Raw genomic sequence first — 17,632 nt, 5'->3', positions numbered from 1 at the left:
ATGAGTAGATCGAGAGCAGCCCTGTGGAGAAGGACTTACGGGTGCTGGTGGGTGAAAAACGGACTATGAGCCAGCAGTGTGCTCTCGCAGCCCAGAAAGCAAATTGCATCCTGGATTGCATCGAGAGAAGCATGGCCAGCAGGTTGAGGGGGGTGGTTCTCCTGCTCCACTCTGCTCTGACGAGACCCCACCTGGGGTGCTGCATCCAGCTCTGGGGCCCTCAGCACAAGAAAGACATGGACCTTCTCGAGTGGGTCCAGAGGAGGCCATGAAGATGATCAGGGGGCTGGAGCACCTCCCCTATGAGGACAGGCTGAGAGAGTTGGGGTTGTTCAGCCTGGAGAAGAGAAGGCTCCAGGGAGACCTTGTAGTGGCCTTCCAGTGCTTAAAGGGGGCCTACAGGGAAAGTGGGGAGGGACTGTTTGTCTGGGAGCGTAGTGATAGGCTGAGGAGTAATGGTTACAACCTGAAAGGAGGTGGATTTAGGTTAGATATTCGGAGGAAATTCTTTACTGTGAGGGTGGTGAGAGACTGGCACAGGTTGCCCAGAGGAGCTGTGGCTGCCCCCTCCCTGGCAATGTTCAAGGCCAGGTTGGATGGGGCTTTGAGCAACCTGGTCTAGTGGAAGGTGTTCCTGCCCATGGCAGGGGGGTTAGAACTAGATAATCTTTAAGGTCCCTTCCAACCCAAACCGTTCTGTGATTCTGTGATCTCTCAGTTGAATTCTTGTATTCTGTCCTTAATATTTCTAGTCCAGCCTAGAAAGATTAATATTTTACATATGTGAATCTGCTAAGATAGTATCTTTCTTGGTTTTATATTCACTTATGAATTAAGATTTTAGTTTGAAAATGAGCTTTTTTTTATGTTCAGGGTTGGTATACCTAAGAGCAGCTGCACTTAACTTAATTATTGCGTGTGTACTGTGTCTTCCTTGGAAAGAGGCTGTGTTGTCTACTGACTGGAGTTATTTAGTGCAACTTAAAGTAAAATTAAAGCACCTTTTTTAAAGTCCACAAAATTACTTTCACTTTGCATTGACGCACTCAAATCCACAGTTCATTTTGATTATGTATGACAAAGTGTAGTCCAACTGTGAATTAACACCTGCCACTTTTCCATCATAACTGTTGGAATGTCAAGAAACTGCTTTGAAGACCCTAGTCTCAAAATCACGTATGGAATTCTATGCAAATCAGTAGATCGTCACCATTGATTTCAGTAGATTTTGTATCCACTGTGTCTGAAGTTGTGGTCATTTGCTTGATGAGTGAGTAGGCATCACAAGAAAATAATTTCTGGATAAACAAGGATCAGTGCTCCTATTTGTCTCGTGTACTTCCTGTGATCTTTAGATGATCACAAGAGAGTAACGTTCAGTTTTAGGAACTGTATGAACCTGTCTCTAACACGTATTTCGTAAATTTTTTTGACATGATGAATATCCTCTGCCTTTGGGATCAGATGCTGCCAAGGAATCAGCTACACATTTTGCTTTATGAATTAATGCCAGTATGTTTACAAATTATTCAAAAAACACAGTAAGAGTAAAAAATACTGTTCTTTCCCACTAGGACCCTTTCCATTAAAGGTGACTGCTTTTGTATTGTTAAAAGCACAGCTTTTCAGTGTTTGTAGTATGAAGTATAAGAGAAAATAAATCTACAAGTACGCAGTCAACTGAAGGAATATCAAAGCATGGGAATGCTGAAAAAAGGAAAAAACAACATCCCTAATATTTTTAAGTACTTTTTTGTGTTGGTATTTAAGCTAGTTTGGCATAAAAAGTCATTCTCCTGTGTGATGTAAAAAACAGTAAGAATGTTTTGCAGCAAATCTGACAAGAAGAGTGTCTGATAGGGAGTCTCAGGAGCCTCAGCTGGAACAAGGCTCTTCACCTGTAATCAGTATGAAAATTGAAGGCTACAAACCACAGCTTAAACAGCTGAATCACCTGTTTTGTAACTTGATGCAATTAATCATGGTAGAGATGGTATTAAAGTTGCAGAATCATGCAGTTCAAATCTGGGTAATTAAAATAATCTTATTTCTTCCCCATGTATGTGTTTTCATAATTATGTGTTTCTGTTAAAATAATGCCTTTTTTTCCCAGTGGATTCCTGTCGCATTCACTGCATAGGATGGACGTGATCCCTCACTGAATCAGGTCTGGGTAGTGAATGAGATTTATGGCTTTTTTTCTTTTTTTGGTTGGTCCTTGGCCTCAGCATTGCATTGTGATGTGTGCCATTTAATAAGTAGAACATAAATAGAATGGCAGATTAAATTCAGTGTTGATAAATACTAAGTGATGCACATGAAGAAAAACAGTCTGAGCTCTACACCTGAAATGATGGGCTCTGTGCTGGACGCTGCTGCTTAGGACTGAGATCTGAGGACTACAATAGATAGTTCCCTTAAACGATCTCAGTAGTCAGAAGGAACCAAAAAGGTAGAAGAAACATCAGGAATTGTTAGGAAAGGAACAGAGAACAAAGCAGAGAAGACCATTATGCTACCACAGTATAAATCCAGAATTTGTGCATGTATTGAAGACTGTGCAGTTGAGATACATCTGGTTTAAGATGAGGGAATGAGAGCTAGAGAAGATTGAGAGTTTGCAATCAAGGATAAGTGGAAGTATCAAGTGGCTACTGTCCATCTGAAGTTTAGAGAAGAGATGACCTCGAGGGTTGATGAGAAAGTTCTGCAAAATCATGGCTGTCATAGGCATTTGTTGCTTTTTCTGATGCAAGAGGTAGGGAGCATCAGATGAATTTCATGAGGCTAATGTTCAAAACAAACACAAGTTTGTGGTTCCTTGTGCAATGAATAGGAAGGCCTGTGACATTCTGCTGAGGGACACTGTGAAGGGAAGAGACTTATCGAGGTTCAAAAAGTGGAGAGCTACCTGCAAGTGAAAGTCATTAGTAGTTACTAGACTGGCAAACTAGAACAAATTCAGGAGCTGAAATCAGTTGGAGGTTGTGGAAGAGTATTAGGAGGTAAAAGTCATTTGTGTGTCTTCTGTTCTCACTGTTCGATGAAGCCTTCTGGCTTCTGGCCATTTTGCTTTGTTATGTTTTGTTTCGTTTTCCCAGAGTATGATCTCTTAGGTCTTCTCAGTTCTGACTGTTCAGGGATGCATTGAGGCAAGCAGGTTAACAGAGTGAATTGGAAAGACCTATAGTCATACCCTCTATCAGAACCAGCCATGAAGTATTTTTAATTGTCTCCTGTGGAGAGTGCTGGCCATAACATTTTATAATTGTCACTGTGCAATGATACCTTTGCACACTGATAAGTATGCAAAGCTCTGAACAATCCTCCCAGGGCTTATGATGGCTTCGCGTATCTTTAGATAAGCACCTAGGGGAACACTGCCTATGTTGGTCCTGTCTGCTGGCTGCATGACAGCAAGTGGCTTGATGGGAAGCCAAAGTTAAAAGACTTTTGAGTGCTTTGGTCTGCTTTAGGTATTGGTGCGCTTCCCCCTTCGGATGCAGCCTGAGTGCCTGTTGCCAGTGTCCTCAGTCTGCTGCATCCCCACTGTGTGGGGTTCAGTGCTGTGCTTCAGGGACCTTGACAGTGTTTTCAGTGCACCCTCATCTGTTGGGTTCGTTTGTTATCTGGGTGCACATGAGGTACACATGTAGGGCTAGAAGGCCCCTAAGAATAGCTCATGCTTGAGTTGCCCCACCACACCGTACGCTGCACTGGTTTATGAGCTGCTGAAGAGGAGGTGCTGGGCACTACAGCACTGCTCTGCAGTGTATGGCACCTTTCTCTGAACCAAAATGGTTCAGGTTCTTATGCCCTTCGGCAGTTTTTCTTAACTTACTGATTTTGTTGTCGTTCATCACAGTTATTATACACGTAGCTGCTTTTATGGTGCCAAGCTGTACTACTTGTGCTGTTGTTTAGTCTGTCTGTCTAATTAAATATTAACCTCTACATACCTTAAACATGTTTTTGTCTATTCTCTTCCAGAAAATTTGCATGTTACTTGTTTATTTTAACAGCATGATGAAGGTAAATAGAAATATATAGTGAAAGTACAGAAAGTTAGTTAAGGCACCCTAGGTACACAGCTTGGTGCCTGCATGAATGATAATATGCACAGTAAGGATAAATAGAGTATGTTGTGTCTTTTGCATGTCCTTTCTCTTTTGAGGGATGTGAAGGATGACTCATGCCTTGCTGCAGTTGTAATGCTCTGTCACCATTAATAGATTGCTGCACACCTTCCATCTTTTCCCAGGTTATAAAAGTTGGATAATAATACTAAGACATTCTAACATAGAAATGGACAGGTTGTCTTTATTCTACAGTCTTCTACAGCTTTCTTTCATGACAATAAAGCTCATTCTTCAGCAAGGGAAGAGAACAAAGTTATGCAGGCATCCTTCTCCAGAACAGTGAAAAATATCCAGTTTTTATGCTGGATGTAAACTCGCATAAACTCAAATTGTCGATACAGGGACTGGTATTCCTTACTTATTCTGAATTACCATCTCCCTTCTCATGACTCTGTCATTGCTTCTAGCACTTCTGTTCACCTACATGCTTCTCAGAGTGGTAGATAAGCCCTGAGCAATCACAGACGTATGCTTGCTCAGAGGCATCAGTTACTTGACTGTTTCTTTCCCCCCTGTTCATATACCTCTAGAAAATTGGTTCTTGATTTCTGTTTGAATCAGTGACAGCTTCCAAAAGCAGCACAGAAGTTACCTAGCAGTTCTGCTCTGATGTCTGTCTTATAATATGAAAAAATTCCTATAAAAATTTTACTGCTAACAATCTCATCCTAATGAATGTCCTGCTAATCTCTTCTTTTAGCTTTGTGGTGAGAGTTAGGTAGTCCTTAAGTAGAACTCTGAGGAGCTGCCATGAGCCCCATCTCTTTAGGAGTGATTTCCTTCTGTTCTCTGAGAGTCTGTCACACAGCCAGTGTCAAAAAAATGAGTGAGACTGGTAATGTGGGAGAGGAACCTCCTGCCAAAACACTCACCAGTCATTTGTAGTTTTGCTGCAAAAATCCTACAGATGTTAAAAGAATTAAGTAACAGCAGTATGTTCTGTACAGCACCCACACAAACCCTAGCCCTAGATAAAAACAATTTATATGGAAAAGTATCTCTTTCATCTGTGGCTTGTAGAACTTGCAAATTCCCTTTTGTTTTTGTACAATTTATCTTTGTACAATCCCTTCAAACATGTTACTGCTTTTTTTCCTCCTTAACTTTTTATTTATGTCTGTTGTGCACAGAATCAGAGCACTATCTCAGGATCAATAAGATACCATGCACAGTTTTTTAAAGAAAAAACATCTTTTGGTGTTCATTTACTGAAACTGCTCTGCATGTAGGTCCTCATACTTGTTAATACTCATGAATTATGAAGGTGCTCTGTGTGTGACTAGAAGAGATTCAAGCTTTACTTAAAAACTCTGAACAGTTATATGGATAAAGCCAAATTTGCAAACTAATGCTGTGTTGGTTTTGTAAATAATGAATAAATAAAAAGTACTTATGTAAGCTTAGCAAATGTACACATTTAATCTCTGATAAGAATGTCTAACACAACTTGAAGAAAAATAGTTAATGTTAAATTGATCATTTTATTTTGAAGCAGTTCTACTGAACATGGCCTTCAAGATTGTTTTGACAAAACCTTAAGTTCAAGATCTAAACTGACGTTACATACCTTTCATATTTTTTATACTTGTAGCAGATAGACTGAAAGAACTTTGAGGAGCTTCTTTCTTCCTCAACTCAAGCTAGAGACCAAAAATCTCCCAACATGGAAAATAAATGTTAGAAAAGAAGCAAATTCTTAAACCCAAACAAAGTTGTTGTTCCCTGGTGAACAGAGCAGCTTTATTTCAACAGCTCTGTCATCCGATTTTGAGCTGGGTACATCGGTATTTCCAGCGTGCCACATGCTTCAAAGCTGCCTTCCTCCTCCTACAGCATGCCGATCCGCTCTGTAAGAGAATGTACCATCTTTCATAAGAACAAGATGACATATTATGGGAGAGGATGGGAGTGGGATGGAAGCTTGTGGTTGGCAGGAGGGCCTGGCTTCTTTAGTATAAGCATTTGTTTTTTAAAACACATGTGAAAGAGAGAGGAGAGAGTGAGAAAGAAGTAGGGAAAAAAGAGTCTTTGGGGGAGTATCTCTGACAAATGTGATTTGTACATAGGAAAGTTTGCCCCATGCTAGCAAGGAGGAAAGATGGTTTTATTCTCTCTGATTTTAGTGATTTGAAGGAGCAATTAAAATAACAGCTTGAAGCTTTGAAGCATCTACACAAAAGTGAATCAGTTTATACACTATCCCTTTCAATTAGTTGCCTGCAGATATCTCTGGTGCTAAATTACCTTTGACTTGAGTTATTTAGCTGAGTATTGTTCAGGAGAGAGAATTTTTCCTAAAGCTTCTGTGTTTTGCAGTTTGTACCCTATCAAAGAACACTTCAAGAGATCTCTCAAACAATCAGCCTGCAAATCTTTTCTTATGCAGAGAAAGTACAACGAGCTCCTCCTCTTTTCACAAATCCACTCTGGTGGTTCACAGAAGCAATCTTAATCTAAATTACCCTTGGTTTTAGGCTAGCAAAACTGATCAGCCTGTTTACCAGACCATTTTCTGGTATCATCTGCTTTTCCATAGTTCTTACAATCTGTCTGTAGAAGTGATCGAACAGTCCTTTGCAGCTGCAGCAGATTCTCAACAAAGCAAGTACAAAACCTGCTCCATTAATCTGCTAGCTGCAGCTGCTAAATGCAAGGAGCATCCTTCTTCGAAGCAATTCAGTATGCCTGGGCAGTCAAAAGTACCTCTGGTGCTACTTCCACACGCTGACGCCGAGTAATTTCCACTGTTGACAATACATCTAATACAGTCTGTGAGTTCTGGATTGATGGCCCTGCAGTCACGTCACTGTCTGTGGAGGCATCAAGTTCCTTTCTTGATCTTAAACTTTGTATAAAAAGTTCCACAATAATAAGTTAGGCATTAGTGCATTAATTACATGCCTAAGTTATGCATTAGTGATGGAAAAGATGTACAGAGGGAAGTGTGTAAATGTATAAATGTCTGATTTATTTTGACTTGGCTATTTTTGTATTTTTGATCAGTGCGTGGCATAAAACATTGTGGGCCCTTTCTGTACTTTGTTTGACCACTTCTGGTATAAAGCTGCCAAACCTCGATTTTAGAGCAATTGAATGTGGTTGAGGGTAAACAATATGGAAATACTTATGCCAAAGTGTCACCTTTAAGAGCCAGTGATTGATGTGAAAGTTTCAACTTCAGGAACCACTGGAATGAATATGGAAAGTCCTCATCTCCTCAGAAGTGCTGTAGGAGTTTGTCTGCCATAGCATACCCCAACTGCAACTGCAATAGCAAATGTAAGTGGACTTGTGTAAATCACAGCTGTGTTTTCCAGAGTGCCATTATCTCTTGAAGGCTGCATAAGCACTGAAGTTGAGCCAGATGAGTCCTGTGAGCTCTCAGACCGACACACTTTATCCCTGCTTGATTACTGTCACAATATTAGATGGATAAAAATTAACTAAAAGTAATAATTCATGTTTCATAGAGATCCAGATTACACAGTGGGTTGTGTGTAGGCCTTTCCATTCTGATAAATCAAGCACAGATTGATTAAGGCTGACTGCTTTTTTTTAAAGGCCCAAATTAGCATGAGAACGTTTCACAAAACTTTTTAACAAGAGCTGCTTATCTTATTTTAGGTTGTGACCAGTGGTGCTATTCTGCAGTCATTCAAACTACTTGCGAGCTCCCAGTGTGACAGTGTTTCTGTTTTGTTTGTTCTGGCATAAAGCACTAGTTGGAGTAATGGAATGACACAGCTTGTGCCAAATGATACAAGAGAGACCAGATCCTATGTGCACGTCCGTGTGTCCGTGTGTCTGTAGTTACACGGGTGGCTGTGCCAAGAGGAGGCAATGTAACCGTATGTTCTGCTGCCAGGTGCATTCCGCACTTAAGCTGAATAATGTGACTTGGAGATACACGATGCAAAATAATGAAAGAATTTACTCCCAGTGCGATCCCATTGATCCCTGAAATGGAAAAGCATTTAGAAACACATTATACTTTAAGCAGATACATTATTTCCTTGGTTGTTACTGTCTTGCACAGAGATTAATGTGAGTATATAGTTCCACATTCAAGGACATCAGCTGTACTGTTCAGGGAGTATTTCCCTAATTCTGAACAGAGGAATAATAATGTGGCATTACACCCTTCTGTTCCCTGAGACAGAAATTCTCAAGTAGGCAGCTGAGTTAGTGTGGAATTTGGTAAAGGTTAGAATTAAGTGAGGTTTGTGAGGGAAATTATTCCTTTCTTTTTTTTTGTTATGAGAGGGCAGGCAGAGAGAGATTTCCTTGCTATGATGAAAGTTATGTGGAAGGCAGGCAGTATCTGATGATGATGTCAAGATGGATTCTACATTATGGGGATGGCCGGGTAATGCATTTCTGTGTTGCACTGTACTAAATGCTTCAAATTACATCAGTGGTTGCAAGCTAACCTTTGGAAAGATATATATTTCTTTCCGGATTTATACATAAATATCCATGTCTAAAGCAAAACCAGAAAATGTGTGTCTTTTTCTAGTTGATATTCAGTATGATGCCATAAACATTGCTATTACTAATAGTTACAGTAACTTTGCACTTCAGTAGTTTTCTGGGTTATAGCATCTCATTCCCTGTACTGGAAAAGCTTTGTGGAAGTTTTTCCTTATGAATCCAGACCTGAAAGAAAAAAATTGTGATGGTAATATCCCAGTCAACAATCAAGATGCAGGGAAGTTCATCCTTTCAAATCTGCAGCTTATCCCAGCAGGACTACTCTTCACAGGAGTAAATTGGCACAAGTGGGTTGCATGTATCGTGGAGACTGTTTCTAAGCGGTTGGAAGCAGATCTTAATTTTAACTGTACTTCTTCAGGACATGGGTTCCCACATGGAACTTAAAGATTGAATGTGAGGGCATCTAGCCACCCGTCAGAGATACAGGATAACATCAAAGCACGCCTGAAATGGTTGTTTCAGGCATGGTTATCAATCCTGCTTGTGTTGTGACCCTCCCCAGTCCCTACTTTCTATCAGGGACCTAAGATGCTTAGTTCTAAGAAAGAAAAGAGTTGCTGTAGGATTTGTTACCCTCCTCTGAACCTTTATGCAGGACAACCAAGTTTTTTTACTTTTCGAGTTTTTTTGACTAATGGCTCTAGCCAGGAACTGGGAAAGAGAGTGCTAGTTCCCTCTTGGGAATGTTTTAGTTAGATTTCCAGAACAATTTATCCAGATTCAGGGAGGTTTGAGACGCATTGAGACCTTAACACTGAATTTCCTTAGAGTTCCCCATTTCAAATAAAAAAACGCCAGATGGGAAGTACTCATTGACTTACTGTACAGCTGACACTGTTCTACATTAAACAACATTGTGTGACAAATAACCGCTGGCATAGACCCAACCAGCTCTCCATCCTAGTGGCTGAAGGGTTGTCAGGAGTTGGCCGGATGTTGTTACCAAAATAGACGTGGCCAGTTGCGATGTTGTGACCAACCTCCCTGGGGGGCGCTCGGTGGGATGTGTGGTGTCAGCGGGGGCTGATAACAATGCCCCAGCGGAGAGGCTGCTTTCTGTTCCAGGCTGCATTTTTAACACTCATTCACCAGGCTGCTTTTATGAGACATTTGGGTATGTTTTCTCTTGCCAGAGAATATTTTATTGGGAAATCGGTAGTGAAATGAAAATAGAGATTAAGACTAATTTGTTTGGAATCTGACTTCTAATTCAGTAACCCTGAATGTTATTCCTTTCCTCTGAATATTCACCTGCTCTGGAATGCATTTGAATAGACTTCTGGCTTTGTTCCTGAATTACGAGCCCTTTGAATTTAACAAAATTTTTGCAATTAGCAATTTTAGATGACTGGCTAAACATTCATGTTCAAATTGAGTTGAATCTCCCCTTGCAGTTTTCTTAGAGCAGAAACTTTGAATTAAAACAATTACTTCAAAATGAAGGTTAGTTTTGTCTCAAGCGATCCCTGCTCTTGGGAGTCAAGAGCCAGGGGAAAATTACAATTTTTTTTTTTTTTTTTACTTTAGCGGAAATGCAGGATCCCCAATTTTTTTCATAAGGTCCTGTCTCTTGAATTAATTTCTTATTCTAGTTTATTAGAGCAGCTGACTACTCAGAAAAAAAGTATTTGCACTGGACATTTCCTGGGTTACAGCACTGTGAACTGTGTGTTTCTTGACCTGTTGCATTAAGTCCTGAGCAGCTGTAGGGAAAACCTCTCTGTCATAGACATCTGCAGACAAACTGGCACTGAGAGAAAAATTCCTTCTTCATGGAAGAAAGGAGACAAGTATAGTCCCTCTTCCAGCTCCCATTCCAGCCCCCCAAAATGGGTCACCACAATCCTGCTACAACTGATTGGATGGGATGGTTGAATAAGTATTTTTCAATGGTTTAGTTGAGCTTCTTTGGCAAGCTCTTAGGTGGTATTTCCCTCTGCTCTCCTGAGCAGAGGAGGGGAGAAGCTGGAATGAAGCTGTGACCACCGTGTGCAGGAAACCAGCCTCAGTATGCTGAAGTTCCAAGCAGGGAGTTGGGCCAAAAGTCTGGGTTCATAGCGAGGGCAGGTTTCTTTAGAGTCCCTATTACCTTCCCCACATTCAGTGCACCCAATGGTGCACATGGGGTGGGGAGAGAAGTTTCGGGAGGATTTTTTTGTGGTTTCTTTCTTTTTTTTTCCCCTGAGCCTAAGCGTTGCTTGCATAATTAAGATTTATTTATGCTACTGTTGAGTTGCTTGATTTGTGGTCCAGTCATAAATGGTCTGGAAGCTCCTTATGAGATGGACGTTTTGTTCAGAGATTTTTTGTTGACTAATACGCATCCTGCCAATTTTTGTTTTGCATAACAGTCAACTATCTGTTCACAGATGGTCTGAAAAATTATACATTTGGCTCCTTGCAATTATCGCCTCCTTTCCATTTAACCTTTACTCCTATTGTCATTAGAAAATATGAGTAATTTTGCAAACTACTTCCTTTAGCTTATGTAAAAAGCCCAGAAAACTAAAGGAAAAAAATTCAAAAGCATTTTTTGCAGTTTTCTGTTGCTAGCTGTACATTGTCATAGACTTTGTTTTAACCTTTCCTTTGTGGCAGGGCACACTGAGCATTTTAAAGATCTGAAAGCTTACTTTGAATAGTTCTTGAAAAGACTGTGAACATTATGCAAAAAAATCTGCTATACTCTTCATATTGCTGATAGAGTGAGTTGAAAGCATAAACAATGTGTAATTAAAGAAATGAAGAGCTAGAGATCATTTGAAATGCAGAAATACATCATCAGGTAAAAATTGCTTATATGTTCCCTGAGGACTAGGAGACATAGCAGGAGCACAGGCATATGCACTTGACTGACATATAAGTCCAAAGAAATATCAACCGCAGTGTTGCCATTCTTGTCATTATTCATGGAAGATAATTCAAACATTACTGCAGTGAAAAAAATAGTGTCTAAGTTGTACTAAAACAGTCACAAATATAATTGTTAAGGTAGACTGTTCAAAAAGCCTTTTCTTCTTTGCCAGTTGTTCCCTATAGTTCTTTTATATAAATAAATCGTAGGAAAAAATTCTGCTGTCGCATTGCACATTTGTCATGATATTCTGCAATCTTTAAACTGAATTGGCAACAATAGTCTTTGAAATTAAGGATATATTATTTTCTAGAGATATATCTGTAAATAAAGGCACAAGATTTGGATGGTTTCACCTAAGACTTCCCTAGAAGAGTTGGACTAGGAGTTTGCACATACATGCATACACGTATACTTCTTGTGTGCAAACAAATATGATTTTGAAGATGTATGCAGGTGCACCAAAATTTAGCATTAGGTTTTGGTGATGACATTAACCTCTTGTTGGCTGTCTTTGCAGTTGCTGAAAGAAGAAAAGAATAGGGTGTTGTCCAGTGGTTGGTCCAATGGAGTTACTGCTACTTACAGTTGTGGAAAATGCATCCTACAAAGGGCAGTAGGCTTAAAGCCCTAGACACTCATTCCCTGTGTTGTTACAACATACATATATGCTAATGCAAGCACATGCTGGTTTTTTCTCTCTTTAGTAGAGAAGTGAACAATGCTATTTTCCCTGAACTCATGTATTTATCATAAAATGCCAAAAATAAAAATGCAGTCTTGTATTGCTGCTGAATTTTAGTTTTAAAAAAAAAAGGCAGACTCTTTTGTGTTTTTTACTTCTGAGATGAGTTATGGATTTTTAGTAACAAGTTGTCTAACTTGTAACTGCAAGTATGTTTTCAGTGTTCAGCAATTTTTAAAGATTTTCTTCCAAGTGTGAGACTCTGGTATGGTCTGCTGAGAGAGTATCTCCATTAAAAAACAGAAATCCCGAGAGTGTGTGCCAGTAATATCTATGGCAGTAACTCTGTTTGAAAGGATTCTTAAAGGACAAATTTTAAAATTCAGACAATTCTTTGAGTTTAAAGGAATATTTTCATTCTTTGTGGTACTCCTGTTTTAACCATATAATCTCATTGTTATAATTCTCAGAGCAATCTTAACATTATTGTTAGAAGTTAGAATAGTATCTTGATCTTAAGCATATTCTTTAGCCACTTACTTTTTTTTTCCCATCCTTTAAACTAAAATTATTTCACTGGGCTGATATATTTTTAGACATCTGGATTTAGTTCAAGTTTACAGCATAATCGTGACATAACTGCTTTATCTCAGTGTTGTGTTCTTTAACTTTCTCTGATTAGAAAAAGCCTTTCTAAAGCAAAAGTGATTTAAAAATAGTTTACCAAACTTTCCCTTAAATGTTTTGCAGATATTAAACACAGTCACTATAGCTCTAGCTGTGTTACACTATTGTACATCAGCTGGTGCATGTGAATCTGTGGGATTTACCTTACTAAGACGATAATCCCTTGACTTGATTTGATAGTTAGATCGTATTTGTGGCAGAGGCTTTAGGCAGAAGAATCAAATACATACTTGGAATTATTTCTGACGTGGGTGGTACAACAGGGATTTTCAGTGGCATATTTCTTAGAACAAAATGATTTCATATGTCCCAAGGACCAGTGAAAGTGAAATTAAAAGCCTGAAATGCATTGGACACTTGATTTCTTCTGCTTTTTAATGATCTCTTCTTCTGATGCTGTATGAATTTATAACCCTTTGTGAAACAAACTCAAACCTTGTCATAGTGAATGATTAAATGTGTCTCTCTCTCAAACTGAGGTAGCCCAAGGATCATGGCTAGACTTGATAGCTGCTACTTTCAAGCCTCAGACTGCTCGTATGACCTGCTGCAGTATAATGTGCACATTTGATAATTACTAAAAAAAAAAAAAAAAAAAAGGAAGACCTGTGTTATTGATCAGATATGCAGTGGGTGGGAGTTCATTATCTTTATACTTCTTTTCATCTGAGTTAATCTGGTCTTCTTTTCCAGCTCTGCCGTTCTTCAGCTGGCTGGTGTATGGCAACCTGATACCGTAATTAAAGAAAAGAAGAGCAGAATCATTGGCAGTTTCTTATCAATATTAGGCTACTCACTCTCTGACACATTTCTGTGAAAATGTGTGAAACCCAATTACTTGTTTGAGAATGGGTGACCAATAAAGATGGGTATCTTTAAACAGTCATCCAAACTTTTTTAAGTCAAAGAAAACCTGTTATAATTAGTTTTGGGGTTTTTTGTGCTGTATACACAATAAGAAGTCTTGTCTTTTGTGATGCAAATATTGGAGAGGTTTGTTCAGTTTTAATCTGTGGATGAAACTGCTCTTCTCCGAGCCTGGGGTTTATATTTATTCTTTATCCAGGTCAGAAAGTAACACTGACGTTTGCCAAGCCTAACCTTTCAGGATTTGAATTACGAAAACTGGCCAACAACTCATGAACATATTTATCAGAAGAAAGAAAAAAAACTCACAAGACAAAGCGACGCAACACTTTTTTTGATTATTTGTCATCTGCCTCGTGAACCATGAATGTTCCCCTTCCACCTCTCTGGCTCTCTATGGGGTTTGCTGTCACCTCCTCAAAGGCTGGAGTGCAATTTTCTCTTATGTTAGGTGCTAATGCAGCTTCAGTGTGTGATTCCTGAGTATTTCAGTGAAACTGACACATAAAATCCTTTTCTGAAATGAAGTTTTCTGCTAAGAAAGGCACCAGAAACTTGTTGAAGTGACTCTTCATAACTTCAAACAACTTGCCCCTAGATCTTGTGAAAAGAAATGATTTCTTGAACAGATAAACCTTTAAAAACAGATGTATCAACAAAACTTTTGACAAATTAATTACTGTGGTCAGGAATTGTGCGCTGCTGTATTAATGCAGGAAAACAAAATGCAGAGAATAAAGTTAGTGTAACTAGACTGAGAGTTTTTGATATCTTAAGTGAAATAGAAAAGCAAATTGCATCATTTTATTTCTTTAGCATATACAGAATTTAACATAATGCAAATGTTCCTCTTGGATGAGGTGAATTTTAAAGCGGAAATAGTGTGAATTGCTGAGTCAGATTTGTTCAGTAGAACAAGAAAAAGCAGGACAGGATTTTGCTATAGCGATTGTTTCCTATAGGAAATGGTCTGTTCTCTGTCTCGCACTGACATGTCATGAGATCTTTGGATCTGGTCCTGGGTGAAACAATTCCAAAGGTAGAAATACTGACACATCCTACTTACAGGCATTGATTGCCTGTGCTTTTTTCTTTATGAATGAGATAGATAATGGCATCTGCCACCAAAAAGAGAAGTGATCATGCCCCTGTACTCAGCACTCAGCACAGGTGAGGCCGCACCTTGAATACTGTGTGCGGTGTTGGGCCCCTGGCTCCAAGACAGACATTGAGGTGCTGAAGCATGTCCAGAGAAGGACAACGAAGCTGGGGAAGAGTCTGGAGAAGAAGTCTTATGAGGAGCAGCTGAGGGAACTGGGGTTGTTTAGTTTGGAGAAGAGGAGGCTGAGGGGAGACCTTATCACTCTCTACAGCTAACTGAAAGGAGGTTGTAGTGAGTTGGTCTCTTCTCCCAAGTAACAAGTGACAGGACAAGAGGAAAAGGTGTCAAATTGTGCCAGGGGAGGTTTGGATTGGACATTAGGAAAAATTTCTTTACCAAAAGAGTAGTCAAACATTGGAAGAGGCTATCCAGGAAAGTGGTGGGGTCGCCATCCCTGGAGGTGTTCAAAAAACATGTAGATGTGGCACTTGGGGACATGGTTTAGTGGGCATGGTGGTATTAGGTCAACAGTTGGACTTGATGACCTCAGAGGTCTATTCCAACCTACTGATTCTATGATTCTGTGATAAAAAGTGCTTTAGACTTCCACATAAGAAGAACTATCTTTGTATGAGGTATTGTCTTAATTTAATCTGGTTTTGTCTGCAGGCGTTGAGATTTATGTCTATTCAGCACCTTTTTTTTTAATCTTTGGTGACAGTGGAAGATATAACAGTATTAGTTTTTATTATAGTGCATGTAAAAACATTTGAAGGTGAACCTGGATTTTTTATAACATAATCTGAAGACAAGTACACGAACAGAATGATTAAATTATATTGAAAGAAGTAATTCACTGAAACTAGCAATGCTGGCAGGTTAACATTGTGTTTGACAGCCTATGGTGAAAATTCTGCATCACCGTATGTGAAGAAACTATTTGTGGAAGCAGCATCTATTCATCTCAACAGATACTGGGGAAAAACATTACTTGAAGTAGCACTCACTGAAGCAGCTGCCCACTAAGATGATTAATGATTAGAAATACTGCTGATATTTCTAATGTAGAAAGATTGCTTCCTTCAGGAGGGAAACAAATACTCACCATGGAGTGTTTCAGGTTATTTCAGCGTGGCATCTGGATGTGGGCAGTTCCATCCAGAATCCTAATTAAGATGTTGCAAATGTTGGCGTTCTGCTAGATGGGACCCTTCATCTCTCTCCTCTTCTGAAACCACAGTGAAGATGAACTTCAAAGAAATCAGGCCTACTTTCCTGCTGAGTTAAGTGTAATAGGTGTAGTTAGTCCCCAAACTGTTCAATGCCAAGGATAACACGCTATAGGAAGGACCACTTCAAAACTGCCGCATTTGCTTCTGCATACCAAGCTCGATGAAATTTCCTCTGAGGCTTGGGGATGAGTGGCTGGAAAGCTGCCCAGCAGAAAAGGACCTGGGGGTGTTGGTTGACAGCCGGCTGAACATGAGCCAGCAGTGTGCCCAGGTGGCCAAGAAGGCCAACAGCATCCTGGCCTGTGTCAGAAATGGTGTGACCAGGAGGAGTAGGGAGGTAATCGTGATTGGTGAGGCCACACCTGGAATCCTCGAATACTGTGTGCAGTTGGGCCCCTCACTCCAAGAAAGATATTGAGGGGCTGGAGCGTGTCCAGAGAAGAGCAGTGAAGGGTCTAGAGAACAAGCCTTACGAGGAGCAGCTGAGGAAACTGGGGTTGTTTAGCCAGGGGAAGTTTAGATTGGACATTAGGAAAAATTTCTTTACTGACAGAGTAGTCAAATGTTGGAACATGCTGCCCAGGGAAGTGGTGGAGTCACCATACCTAGAGGTATTTAAAAGACATATAGATGTGGTGCTTAGGGACATGCTTTAGTGGTGGACTTGGCAGTGTTGGGTTAACAGTTGGACTTGATGATCTTGAAGGTCTTTTCCAACCTAAATGATTCTATGATTCTGTTCTGATAATCTTTCAACGCGCCTAGATTCCTACATGGCTAAGGGTGCCTCCAAGTATAAGGCATGGACAGGAATGATACTATGCTAGGAACTGTATAATCAGAGTTAAAAACTGTTCTGATTCTTAAAATAGGTAGGAAAAGTATATGGGGAAAAATAGAGCAGATGCAGTAATGCTAAAATGTTAACTGGAAACTGTTTGGTAGGATGCTTTCCGAAGTATGCCTTAGAGGTGTGATGAAACCCTTGTTCCTTGCAGATCAACATCTGACCTGAAGCCTTGACTCCCGGTTCTAGTCTGTGGGTCAGCGCCCTTTCTTTTAGTCCCCTACCAGGGCTACATGATGACAAAATTTCATAGTGCATGCTTTGCATAGTCACTTAGTGCAGGTCCATTTTCACACCTACATATGGACAGGTGGAGCAGGTGATGTGTGGTCTAGTGAGGTTGCGGCTGTCTCCTGTTTTTTTGCAGTAGGCAAGATAGCTTGGAGTTCCTGCTAGGCTAGCACCACTGTCACCTGTTGCAAAAGTGGACAGGACTGGAGGATTTCGGTTACGTTTAGCAGTGTAGACAGCAGCAGACACATGGGTTCCCCGCAAGTGGTGACAAGGACGTGCAGAACCAGATAAGGCTGTATACTGGGCTCTTTGAAATATGCATAAACAGGAAGGCTATACATATGGAATAGTTGTAGTTGTCATGGTGGCTCAGAGTTTTGAGTTACATTAGGAGAGGATTAGGTGGGTAGAAGGAGAAAGGAGGAAGTAAGGAGCAGCAGTAAAGCTGAGGTATTAGAAGGAATTTGCACTGTGAAAAGTGTAGGAAACGC

The 17,632-nt window shown here is 40.0% G+C and overlaps 1 protein-coding gene across 3 annotated transcripts in view; it reads left to right on the top strand.

Annotated features, from left to right (window-relative positions):
* Nucleotides 1-17,632, top strand: part of RASGRF2 (Ras protein specific guanine nucleotide releasing factor 2) — a 134,542-nt gene that overhangs the window by 83,244 nt on the left and 33,666 nt on the right. The window lies entirely within an intron of this gene.

The sequence above is a fragment of the Leptosomus discolor genome, chromosome Z (genome assembly GCF_034619465.1).
Source record: "Leptosomus discolor isolate bLepDis1 chromosome Z, bLepDis1.hap2, whole genome shotgun sequence".
NCBI lineage: Eukaryota > Metazoa > Chordata > Aves > Leptosomiformes > Leptosomidae > Leptosomus > Leptosomus discolor.
This window is presented reverse-complemented; position numbering and strand designations above follow the sequence as displayed.